We start from the raw sequence: 11,725 nt of genomic DNA on the forward strand, positions 1-11,725 counted from the left end.
CCCTAAACAATAATGATACTTGTTTAGTGAAAATGGACGTTACACTAAACAAACTCCGAAACATATAAATGAGCCAGTATTACAAAAAAGACATACAAGACTAATAAAGGTCAGAGGTTCCTGACTTGGGACAGGCGCAAAAATGCGGCGGGGTTAAACATGTTTTGTGAGATCTAAACCCTCCCCCTATACCTCTAGCCAATGTGGAATAAACAAACAAACAGCAATACGCACAGTAAAACTCAGTTTAAAAGAAGTCCGAGTCCGATGTTAGAATAGGTAACAGAAGAAACTTAGCAAAATGACAATGATCAACATTATATTTATTGATTAACATTAATACACTCTTCGTCTTATCTTGTTCCGTCTCCTTAATGCTCTACCTATACGTGCTCTACGTAACATTTGAGGACCTACTCGATAAGTGCCTCTGTGATTCCTTGGTAAAATCGTGTACGTGTCCATCATACCAGCAGACATATGTAATCCTAAATGACAATGAACAAACCACGTTCCTGGATTATCTGCAAACATTTCTACAGTTTCATATGATCCTGGAACAACACCAATTACATCATCCCGGAAAGATGACGCGGAAGTTTTGATAAAAGTTTGTCCATGAAAATGATTTGAATGTACACCATTGGAGTTACCAAATGAGTACGTGTACCATGCTATTGTATCTCCTTCTGTCATTTCTAGGTTCGGTATGTTAGAAAAAATAAATCCATTAATACTAAACTTATTATTAGATTGTTGGAAAATTGAGTCATCCAGATAAGTCCTGTTCGGTGCTCTTTCTCGTACATTCTCGTCAAAGTAATGGCTGTTAGCTTCAATGAATATAACAAACGCTAACGCAAATTCTTTGTTTGTTTTGTCCATTCTATTGCCATAAACATCCAAAACACCTCTTTTACAAATAAGTAGCGGTCCAATCAAACCCGTGGCAATACCCTTATGAGGATAAACAGGCGAATTATATGGATATCCAACACAGTTAGGCTCATTTCTACGAGGACCGGATCGTTCTGGAACTAGCCATCTGTAAATTTTCACATCTCCTGGTTTTACACCATTTCTTAAATGTTTAGACATTTCATTATCCAGTGGTAGATTCTTCAAGTATATAGAATTATCAAAAGACGCCATATTTTTGAAAACTACTTCAATGACGTCTCCAACTGCTGCCTTAATGAATGGTCCAAGTATTCCAAGATGGTTATCTTTTTCTGTACGCTGTACCTGTTTTGAAAATGATGCATCAAAGAATTCCCTGTACACAGTCTTTTTATACTGTGTGCCAATAAACGTGTCCGTATTACGAACATAAAGATTCCCCGGCCTAAAATAAAAACGTCATGTTAAAGTACAATTGGCATTCTTTATAAATAATCAAATTTACAATATAATCGGTGACTGAATAGACAAAAAAATTATTAAAGCACTGCTGTGTCTATTTATGATTGTTTCTTTGTAAAACGTCATTATATTATCTAATTAACATTGTTTTTTTTTCAAATAAATTGGGATCTAAGATATCAATATTTGTAACCAAAACCAATCAGTCATCATATTCTAAATTATTTTTCCCTAGCAGGTATAGTTTTTGGACATCTTCAAATCTAAATAGGTTGCCTACTTTAATGCACATGCACAGGTTTTTTTAAATCCATTTATCAATCTCAGTAGTCCGATAATATCACCCTACTTACGTATTTGGATCTCTAAGATCCCCCATTGTCACAATATTTATTTTTCTCGGTGCATAATCCCAGATTACATCTACAGCTGCTATATAAATCCTGCGAATTACAGTCTTCTCAAAGACAGGAACAGACACGAGCAGAGGGCGATTACACGTGTCTACATTAAATCTAGTTACCATGCCGTCTGTCTGAGTTTCTAACTGACCAGCATGGAGAAGCCACTTTCCTATAAATACAAAGAAATGAAAAATATAACCAGTCTTAAAACTAATTAAAAGCCATGATACCCGACTAATCATTTGGTAAGCAGGACTAACAATTATCATTGCCGCTCGGATCAAACACATTTGGAAGACGAAATGACTTAAAGTCGTTGTAAGCGTAAATTATAATCCCTTGCCTCCATCATTCGTATGGCTGCCTGATTCAGATTTTTATTGCTTAGTCTCGGAAATATGGAAACGCAAATATTCATTACTTATTAAGATGTGGGTAGAGATTCAACAAAATGTTTCACGCTGAAAAGAAAAGAAAAAAAACCATGCATAGGTTTTAATTCTAGCATCAAGAAATTCGTGCGACTTCAACAATGCGGTATGTCGTCCAACTGTCACAGGTAAGTCAGGTATTGATTATTTGTAAGCAGAATAAAGGTATGGTAAGCATGAATAGTTATTAACAGAAGATTGATAATGATTTGATAAAAAATCAACAAAATGTGTGTTGCGTTTTTAAAGCCTGTGAGTATAAGATAAGATATTTTATTTTTTTAAGATAAGATATTTTATTTCCAATTATGGGCCCCAAAGGGCATAAACATTACAACATCAATAATTTTTTCATAATACAATACAAACAATGAGATAAAAAAAAAAAAAAAAGTTAAACGAGAACTATTTAAGTTCTTAAAGAATACGTAGATAAAGAATCTATAGTATGTTTTTTTTTTTAATACTAATGCATTTTATTGCAAGTGTGGTTGATATAGATAACAAACAAGCAGCCCAAAAAGAAAAAGAAAAATAGATATCCACATATGTATAGTACACAAAAAGTTGGATCAATTAAATATATAATAATTAGCCAAAAAGAAAGTAGAAATTAAACATGTCCATGACTCATCCTGTGTCAGCAGCAAATAGGAAAGCATTATGGTTTCCTAAAGGCAGCTGACACCAGGGGGCGATACCTTATGGGCCATAGGCATGTAAAATGTGTGTAAATGTCTCTTTCCTACCTGTATCAAAAGCAAACAAGGAAGCATCATAGGTAACTTGAATGCAGTTGATACCAGGGGACGATGCCTCAAGGATATAAGAGAACATTTGAATAAATAATATATCTTAACAATTATTTTTTTTTTTAATCGGCTAGTATGTTTGTGATATTCAGATGAATATAATTTTCTATGTCCAATCAAATGTATATACACATATAGATTTCCTTTAACTAATCTTCACTAAGGAAGATGTTTGTATATAAAATTACATATTATTTTAAGTAACTCAACATTTTCTACACTAAATAACCAGATAATTTTGCTTTGACTGTTCATATGATTAAAATAAGAATTATATTGTGCAATACTAGCTAACATACAATTTCTATCATCCTCAAATTTGTTACAATCAAATAGAAAATGAGCCTCATCTTCGACAGTATTGGAAGAACATTTATTACATATTCTGTTAATTGGGGGAATACCCTGATATCTACCTAATTCTATTTGTAATCTATGAGAAGATACACGTAATTTAGTAAAACTTCTTCAAGTTCAAAATTCTTGATCAATGTTAGATATTTTTCAAAACCAAAATTTGTTTTATATAAAAGGTAGGTTTTCAGTTTACTGTCTGAAAATTTATCTATTTGATTTTTCCAACAGCTAATAAACAATATTGATAGCTTGGTTTGTATATATTTCTTAAATTTGTATAAGGATTCACAAAATGGAGCATTTATGGCATTTGTATAGTCAATACCAAGTATTTTAAAAACAACATTTATTGAACCATACCATGATGTTATATTCATGTGATGTAGTGTCTTTGATTGTGTATATGCCTCTTTTAATAGAGGAAAATTATTACCTAAATTCTCTAATCTATACCAGTACAATAACATTCCTTTTATAATATTAAAATATATTGGAAATCTTCCAAGTTCAGATAACACTGCAGCATTTGTTGTTTTCTTGTGTACCCCAAGTATAAATTTACAAAATTTTATATGAAGTTTCTCACAGGGTAAACCTGAATATAATTTTTCAAAAGATATATCTTCCTTCTTACATTTAGAGGAAAGAGAATTAAACATCCCCCATATTTCGCTACCATATAATAAAATAGGTTTTACAGTGTGGTCAAAAACATGAATACTTGTTTTTACATCAGGATTAAGTGATAAAAGATCTTTCCTTAATTTGAAATGAGCTTTCAGGGATTTTTTGTATAGTTCATTTTGAGCATAACTGAATGAACCAGATGAGCTTAAATATAAACCTAGGTATTTGTATTTTGAAACACATTCCAGATTTATATTCTGAAATGTGAATATCTGTTTTACATGTCTGCCTGCCTTGTTGAAAATCAGCACCTTTGTCTTATTAGTATTCACATTGAGACACCAATCTTTGCAAAATTTATCAAGCATTCCCAGCTTTTCTCGTAGTCCTTCAGCTGATGTAGATAATAAAACAATATCATCAGCATACATTAAACAATGTAGATCTTTGTCATTGACATTAACTGGGTCTCTAGTATCTGACAAATATCTGGGCAAATCATTTATGAATATCTTGAATAAATTCGGACTGAGGTTGTCACCTTGTTTGACTCCAATATCTAATGGGAAAAAATCACTTACTTGATTTTGAATTTTGACACATGATTTGCTAATTTCATGCATACTTTTAATAATGTTATCAAAATAAGACCCAGCCCCAATATCTAGTAGTTTAATCTTGATCCCTGTATGTATAACAGTATCAAAAGCCTTCTGAAAATCAACAAAACAGGCAAACAGTCTACCTTCTTTTGAATTACAGTATTTGTTAATAAGACAGTTTAAAATAAACATATGATCTGCAGTTCTGGCTTTCCTTGTGAATCCAATTTGACTATCATGTATAATATTATGTTCCTGAAGAAATTTGTCCAGTCTTAGACTTAATATTCTATTAAAAAGCTTTCCAATTGCACTTGTTATTGTTATTCCTCTATAATTGTTAGGGTCACTTGTATCGTTGCTTTTAAAAATTGGTGTAATATAACCTTCAGCCCAAGATGTTGGGTATATACCTGAAGACAGACAAGTATTAAACATCTGTTGAAAACTTTTTAAAAGGAAAGTCTGTCCATTCTTTATCATATTATTACTAATGTTATCCAAGCCTGATGATTTATTGCATTTTAAGTGTGAAATGGCTTTGGATATTTCAGACTCAGTGATAACGGAGTCCAACTCGTTGAAACATTTTGAGTTTTCTAACTGTTTCAGTTTTTCACATAGCTCTGTATATCTACTTTGAAATTCACCTTTCAGTTGTGACAACTTTTGGAAATGTGATATCAAAGTTGATGGTTGTACTCCACATTTTTTTTTAGTTTCATTTTTTTCCTGTAGTTCATTAATTAAGTTCCAATACAGTTTTGGATTCTCTTCGTGCAAGGAGTCCAGCTGACTAATCAATGATTGTTTGTATTGTTTGTATTTATATTTCCTTAGTTTGGAGTATTCACGATTCAGTTTATAAAAGTGATTTTTGATAATTGGATCATATGGAAATCTTGAATAAATTTTTCCATAATTAAGCAAGTTAGTTCGAGCTTGTTGTAAACTTGCGTCAAACCACTTTTTGTTTTTTTGTTTGTTTGTGTGTTTTTTTAAAGGTCGTTTAAGTGATAGATTTGCTGCTGATAAAAAGATGTTTGAAAGTTTTGATTATGCTTCATCTACTGATGTCTGAGTAAATTGAATTGTGCTGTTGTTGAATTCTAGTATGTAGTTTTGTAGTGTATCTGAAGAAAGTGTTTCTTGAAATTTTATTGCTGAACAGTCAGTCCAGATATAATTAGGTGTCATATTTTTCAACTGGATTGGAATATCATTTTCTCCAGGAACACAATATTTTGCAGATAATTCCCACTCAAGTTTACAATGACAATCAGATAATGTGGGAATAAATCTGGATACTTTAAAATACAGTACATTTTCAAGAATTTCTTCCGACACAGCAACATAATCAACCACACTTGCACCATTGGGGGTATAGCAAGTAAAATTACCAAATGTATCACCAAGAACTCTGCCATTTAAAATTCTTATTTGTTTACTAATGCAAAAATCCAAAACTTCTTTGCCTCTTTGATAAATTTTTTGGTCTCGACTTTTTCTTGTCATAATGTTTTTGTCAGTAGGGTATGTATCAAAAATTGGAGTAAATTTTGAATCATCGTTTACTATAAAGTCATTTTCAGAGCCTATTCTGGCATTAAAATCTCCACATAACAAAATTTCACCCATTTTTTTATACTGAAAGATATCTTTTTCTGTGCATTCAAAAACATCAGAAGAGAGTTCTTGGGTATATTTAGACGTAACAGGGGGGTTGTACAGTACACAAATAAATAGGTCACTTTTAAATCCAAAAAAGGATTTTTCTAATTTAATCCATTGATAATCTGGATTACTGTTAATCAATATTTTGACATGAGGTTTAACGTGACTTTTCTGTAGAATTGCTATACCCCCAAAATGACGGTTATTATTTGATAATTTTCTACATATTGGATGATAATGAAATTTACCAATATTGTGTATTTGGGAATTATATCCCACATGAGTTTCGACTAAAAAAACAATGTCGTAATTCTCTATATGTTTCAGAAAAAGGGGATCCTCTGCTTTATTCATGCCCTTTGAAAATAAGCCACCTATATTCCAATAACCAAATTTTACAGATGATTGGTTTGATTTTGGCATTTTGGTTGATACAATTAAATCTGGTATAAATAATAGAATAGATTTTCTATCTATAAAAAAAAAAATAATAAAAATTTGTCTCTAAATAAAAGGAAGAGACAACAAGGAAAATATTCAGAAATGTAAATATTTGAAATAAGTAGATTTATTTAGAGGAAAGTTTTTACAATGGTTTTCTAAATACAAATAGTCTATGATATAATGACAGATAATTTCTTTTCTATGTATCCTCTTTTAACTGAATAACTATTAAACTGATTTGGGTTGAATAACCTGATATCCTGGGTTAATTCAAGATCAAAAGTATGATTCAAATGTGAAAACTAAAAATAAAAATGAATAAAATAAAATAAAAAAGGCGAACTTTTATACCTAGCAGAGGTTACATATATATGACCATGTAATAGTGTGACTTCTTCACATAATGGCTGTTTCATTTGAAAAATCTATTCAAATGAGAATATGAATTTATCAGCCCAAAAAAAAGAAGAAATATATAAAGTTGTACATGTATATATAAATTATATGTAAATGACTTTAAACATGTTAAAGGAAGTCAACATAATGATATGGTAATATGTATAATATTAAAAAGCAAGTTATTCATGATGACCTCTGCCACGTCCACGTCCACGTCCTCTTGTGTTGTGCGATTTGGATCTACCTCTTGAATTTGGCATGGGAATGTTTAAGGCAGTGTGTATTCCACGCTTTAAGTTTGCCGATAGCTGAGACACGCCAGAGTCAGAGAGATGAAATTTATCTTCACTTAGTAGCTCTGCAATTGGGTTTCCATTTCGCAACATATTGCCATGATCAACAAGTAGAACATCTTTATTGTCATCATATATTTGTTTCAACAAGGCATTTATGATTTGTCCATTTGTGTTGAAAATTACACTGTCGAGTCGAGGAGTAGTAAGAGAGATGATGCAACCACTATTTTGCCATTTTTGAAGTGCAAGCTTGACAATATCTTGTATTTCTTCTACACATTGCTGTGGTGATTTTATTTTCAAATCATTCGTCAGGGAATGAAACACTACTAGATTTGGAATTATATCCGATATCTCCAAAATAGCTTGTTTAGTTTCTTCTAAATTTAAAGCAGTAACCTTATTGGTTGTAAATGATGGCGATAGCTTCTCTGCATTGATACGTTTGGTATTGGATGTACCAATTAAAATAATTGTTGGTTTGTTATCAATGTCAAGTTTAGATTTGTCAGTATATTTCGTGTCTGCATTAACAAGATGAAAATCTTCAAATCGAGAAATCATTTGGGAGCGGAGAGAGATATTTTCTTCTTGTAATTTCTCCAAGTGTTGAGTATGTCGTTTTAGAGTATCAGTTAGTTTGTCAATTTCTTCATTTTTGGTTTGTAGGCTTACCGATAGAAAGTCGATCTCAGAGTTTGAAGTAGTTAATACCTTTTTCATTTCTGCTCTAGTCTCCTCCAGTATTTGATTGTGACATTTCATTTGATCTTCATGTTGAGCTTTAATTAACATAATATTGCTTTGCTCGTGTTTTAATTTAACTTCCAAAGTCTGTTTTTCTGTTTGTACGGTTTTATATTTTAATTGTAATGTTGATATCTCATTGTCGTCTTTTCTACCTTTTCCCAAGACTAGAACATCATCATTGCATTGTTTAACAGCAGTTAATACTTTGCTGAAGTTTTCATTGTGACTGTGTTCTATTTTAGCCAGCGTGTCAACTAAATTTAATTCAAGCCTTTGAAAATCATCTTTTTGAGGTTGATCTTATATAGAATTACTATATATAAGGGGATATAACTGAATAGATAGGGCAACAAAATGTCAGAAATCGATAGATGTAGATAAGTTAAAGAAATAAATAACACTTCTATGGTTTAACCTTCACAGAGAACGACAAAACCGAATACTTGAAATTAATGAAAATATTCTTAAATATTTGAATACTTGTTGGAAAGATATAAAAAATTAATCGATTTAAAAGTGTAATAATATAAAAATAGAACATACAAATCCCATGATAAACCAAAGCGTCAACAAAATTTTGTATTGTTATACAACTTTTCACTAAAAAGTATCATAAAATATACTTTATAGGCAACACGGTAAAAGTATCCAATGGAAAACAGTCATTTGCAAACTAAATGCATATGAATTAGAATAATCTAACGAGTAAAATTGCGGCTGTCACTGTAGGAGCAGGACATGCTGATCATTCCGGGGCACCTGGTTGTACCGGGGTTAGTTTTGCTTAATTCTTAACTTTCTGTGTAGTGGTTTCTTGACTGTTATATGTCTTTTTTTGTAATTTTCCTTTTGAGAAAGGGTCTGTCTTATTGTCTTCAACTAATGGTTTGTGATTTCATTTTGAAAATTATAGTTTAACATTTAGTAATGGCAATTTAGTTAAAACATTTAAGATCATTTAAGCAAATTACCTGGATTATCTGGAGTCATATAAGCAGTCTGACTAGTTCCTGGTAATACAGACACGTGGTCAAGCATTCGGCCATCATACTGGACATTGTTTCCTTCAAACACTGGATTCTGATAATCAAATCTTTCACCAAAACCAAGAACATGCCAAGATACTTGGTCTCCAACACACATGTCAAAACCGCCAATGTTGCCGAAAACTCGACCGTTTATTGCTGTGACAAAATATATGCATGTTAAAAGTGTGCATTGTTAGAGAGACATACAAACGTACAATGTTAAGTGTAAAGATATTTGTAGATTAAGCTTGATGGATAGCGAGTAGACACGATATTTGGAATTTAGGTGCAAAATAAGTTTAGACAGTAACATGAAACTGAAGAAGTATAAAGTAACACAGTTAATTCTCATTATAGGGAATGTTTTAAAATGTGACGTCCTCATGTACGCTGTCTCATTACTGTTATCATATAATATCGTATATGTCATAGGATCAGTTAGACAGTTTTTGAAACTAGATTTTCATTTGCTTTTACCGTTTACGACACATTGATGGCATCAGATATTTGATGAAATGGCAAACTGAAATTAAGTCATCACACATGTTTAGATACCACAAATAATGAAATATTTCTTCTGTCTTGTTGTATTATTATGTATTTTCAAGGCTATAGAATATTTCGATTCAAAGTGGTGCCATATATGTTCATAAGCAGGATACATGCCTCTGAAAACGTTTACATCTCTAAAGATATCAGTTTCTTGGTCAACCATTTTTCATTTGACGTTTGTTGTCAGGATACATACCTCTTAAAGTGTTTACATCTCTCAACATATCGTTTTCTTGGTCAACCATTTTACCATTCATCATGGCCAAGGATATACTTTGATTGAAGTACCAGCTATCTTGTTCAAACCAATTCATCAACATTAGGAAAAATTCTTTGTTGACACCACGCTTTAAATCAAAGAAGAAAATTGAATTGACAAATCATATTTATTTGACATGGGGCGGTTTGATTTATTATTTTATAAACACACTTGCCAAAAACCATTACCATTAGACATGGGGCTTTCTATTTGTTGATGAATTATATAGACATTTTTCGATACACCATTACCATTAGACATGGGGCTTTCTATTTGTTGATGAATTATATAGACACTTTTGCCATACACCATTACCATTAGACATGGGGCTTTCTATTTGTTGATGAATTATATAGACACTTTTGCCATACACCATTACCATTAGACATGGGGCTTTCTATTTGTTGAGGAATTATATAGACATTTTGCCATACACCATTACCATTAGACATGGGGCTTTCTATTTGTTGATGAATTATATAGACACTTTTGCCATACACCATTACCATTAAACATGGGGCTTTCTATTTGTTGATGAATTATATAGACACTATTGCCATACACAATAACTATTTGACATGGGGGCCTTCTATTTGTTGATGTATTGTAAAACACCATTACTATTAGACATGTGCCTTTCTATTTCTTGATGTAATATATAAACACTATTGCCAAACAAAATTACCATAAGACATGGGGCTTTCTTTTTGTTGTAGTTTATTACGGAAAAAACCCCAATTATAAACCTAGTAGACAGCAACCAACGACGCCCTATGAATTGGTTCCTGACTTTCGACAGGCACATTCAGAATATGGAGATGTTCCATGTAAAGGTGAGCGCACAACCCTCAAATAACCTGGGAAAATGATGGAACAGCACAGCTTGGGCAAACTATACAAATCAGTTGCAAATGGCTTGACTCATCAGATTGACAAAATACAAAAGCAACTAACAAAAAAACTTAATACACAAAGTAATCATCTAAGAGTACTAAAAGATACTGACAAATAATTAATAAATCATGTTTCCGTGGCTCAAAACGATCAGTACACATCCAATGGGTTCAGTGAAAATATGTCATTAATAGTCTGACAAAAACATAACCTCATGCAATACCAAAATATAAATATTGGCAAGATGTTGGACCAGAAGTGTTCATAACTGTATTAAAACAATATTTTAAGCAATGTTTAAGTATAGCTGTATTATCATTGCTGTATTATCATTGCTGCATTATGTATAAGACGTTGGTAGATACTGTCTTGTCATTCCTGATTATGTTAAAGACGTTGGTAGATGTTGTCTTGTTATTCCTGATTATGTTAAAGACGTTGGTAGATGTTGTCTTGTTATTGCTGCATTATGCATTAGACGCTTCTAGATGTTGTCTTGTTATTGCTTGTTAAATATGATACGTTGGTAGATGTTGTCTTGTTATTGCTCATTATGTATAAGACATTGGAAGATGGTGTCTTGTTATTGCTGCATTATATATAAGACGTTGGTAGATGTTGTCTTGTTATTGCTCATTATGTATAAGACGTTGGTAGATGATGTCTTGTTATTGCTGCATTATGTATAAGACATTGGTAGATGTTGTCTTGTTATTGTCTATTATATTAAGGACGTTGATAGATGATGTCTTGTTATTGCTAATTCAGTATAAGACATATGTAGATGCTGTCTTGTTTTTGCTTATTAAGTATAAAACGTTGGTTAATGTTGTC

The 11,725-nt window shown here is 31.8% G+C and overlaps 1 pseudogene; it reads right to left on the reverse strand.

Annotated features, from left to right (window-relative positions):
* Positions 1–413: 413 nt before the first annotated feature.
* Positions 414–10,321, reverse strand: LOC127734627 (hephaestin-like; annotated as a pseudogene).
* Positions 10,322–11,725: the final 1,404 nt, after the last annotated feature.

The sequence above is a fragment of the Mytilus californianus genome, unplaced genomic scaffold (assembly GCF_021869535.1).
Source record: "Mytilus californianus isolate M0D057914Y unplaced genomic scaffold, xbMytCali1.0.p SCAF_3, whole genome shotgun sequence".
Lineage (NCBI taxonomy): Eukaryota > Metazoa > Mollusca > Bivalvia > Mytilida > Mytilidae > Mytilus > Mytilus californianus.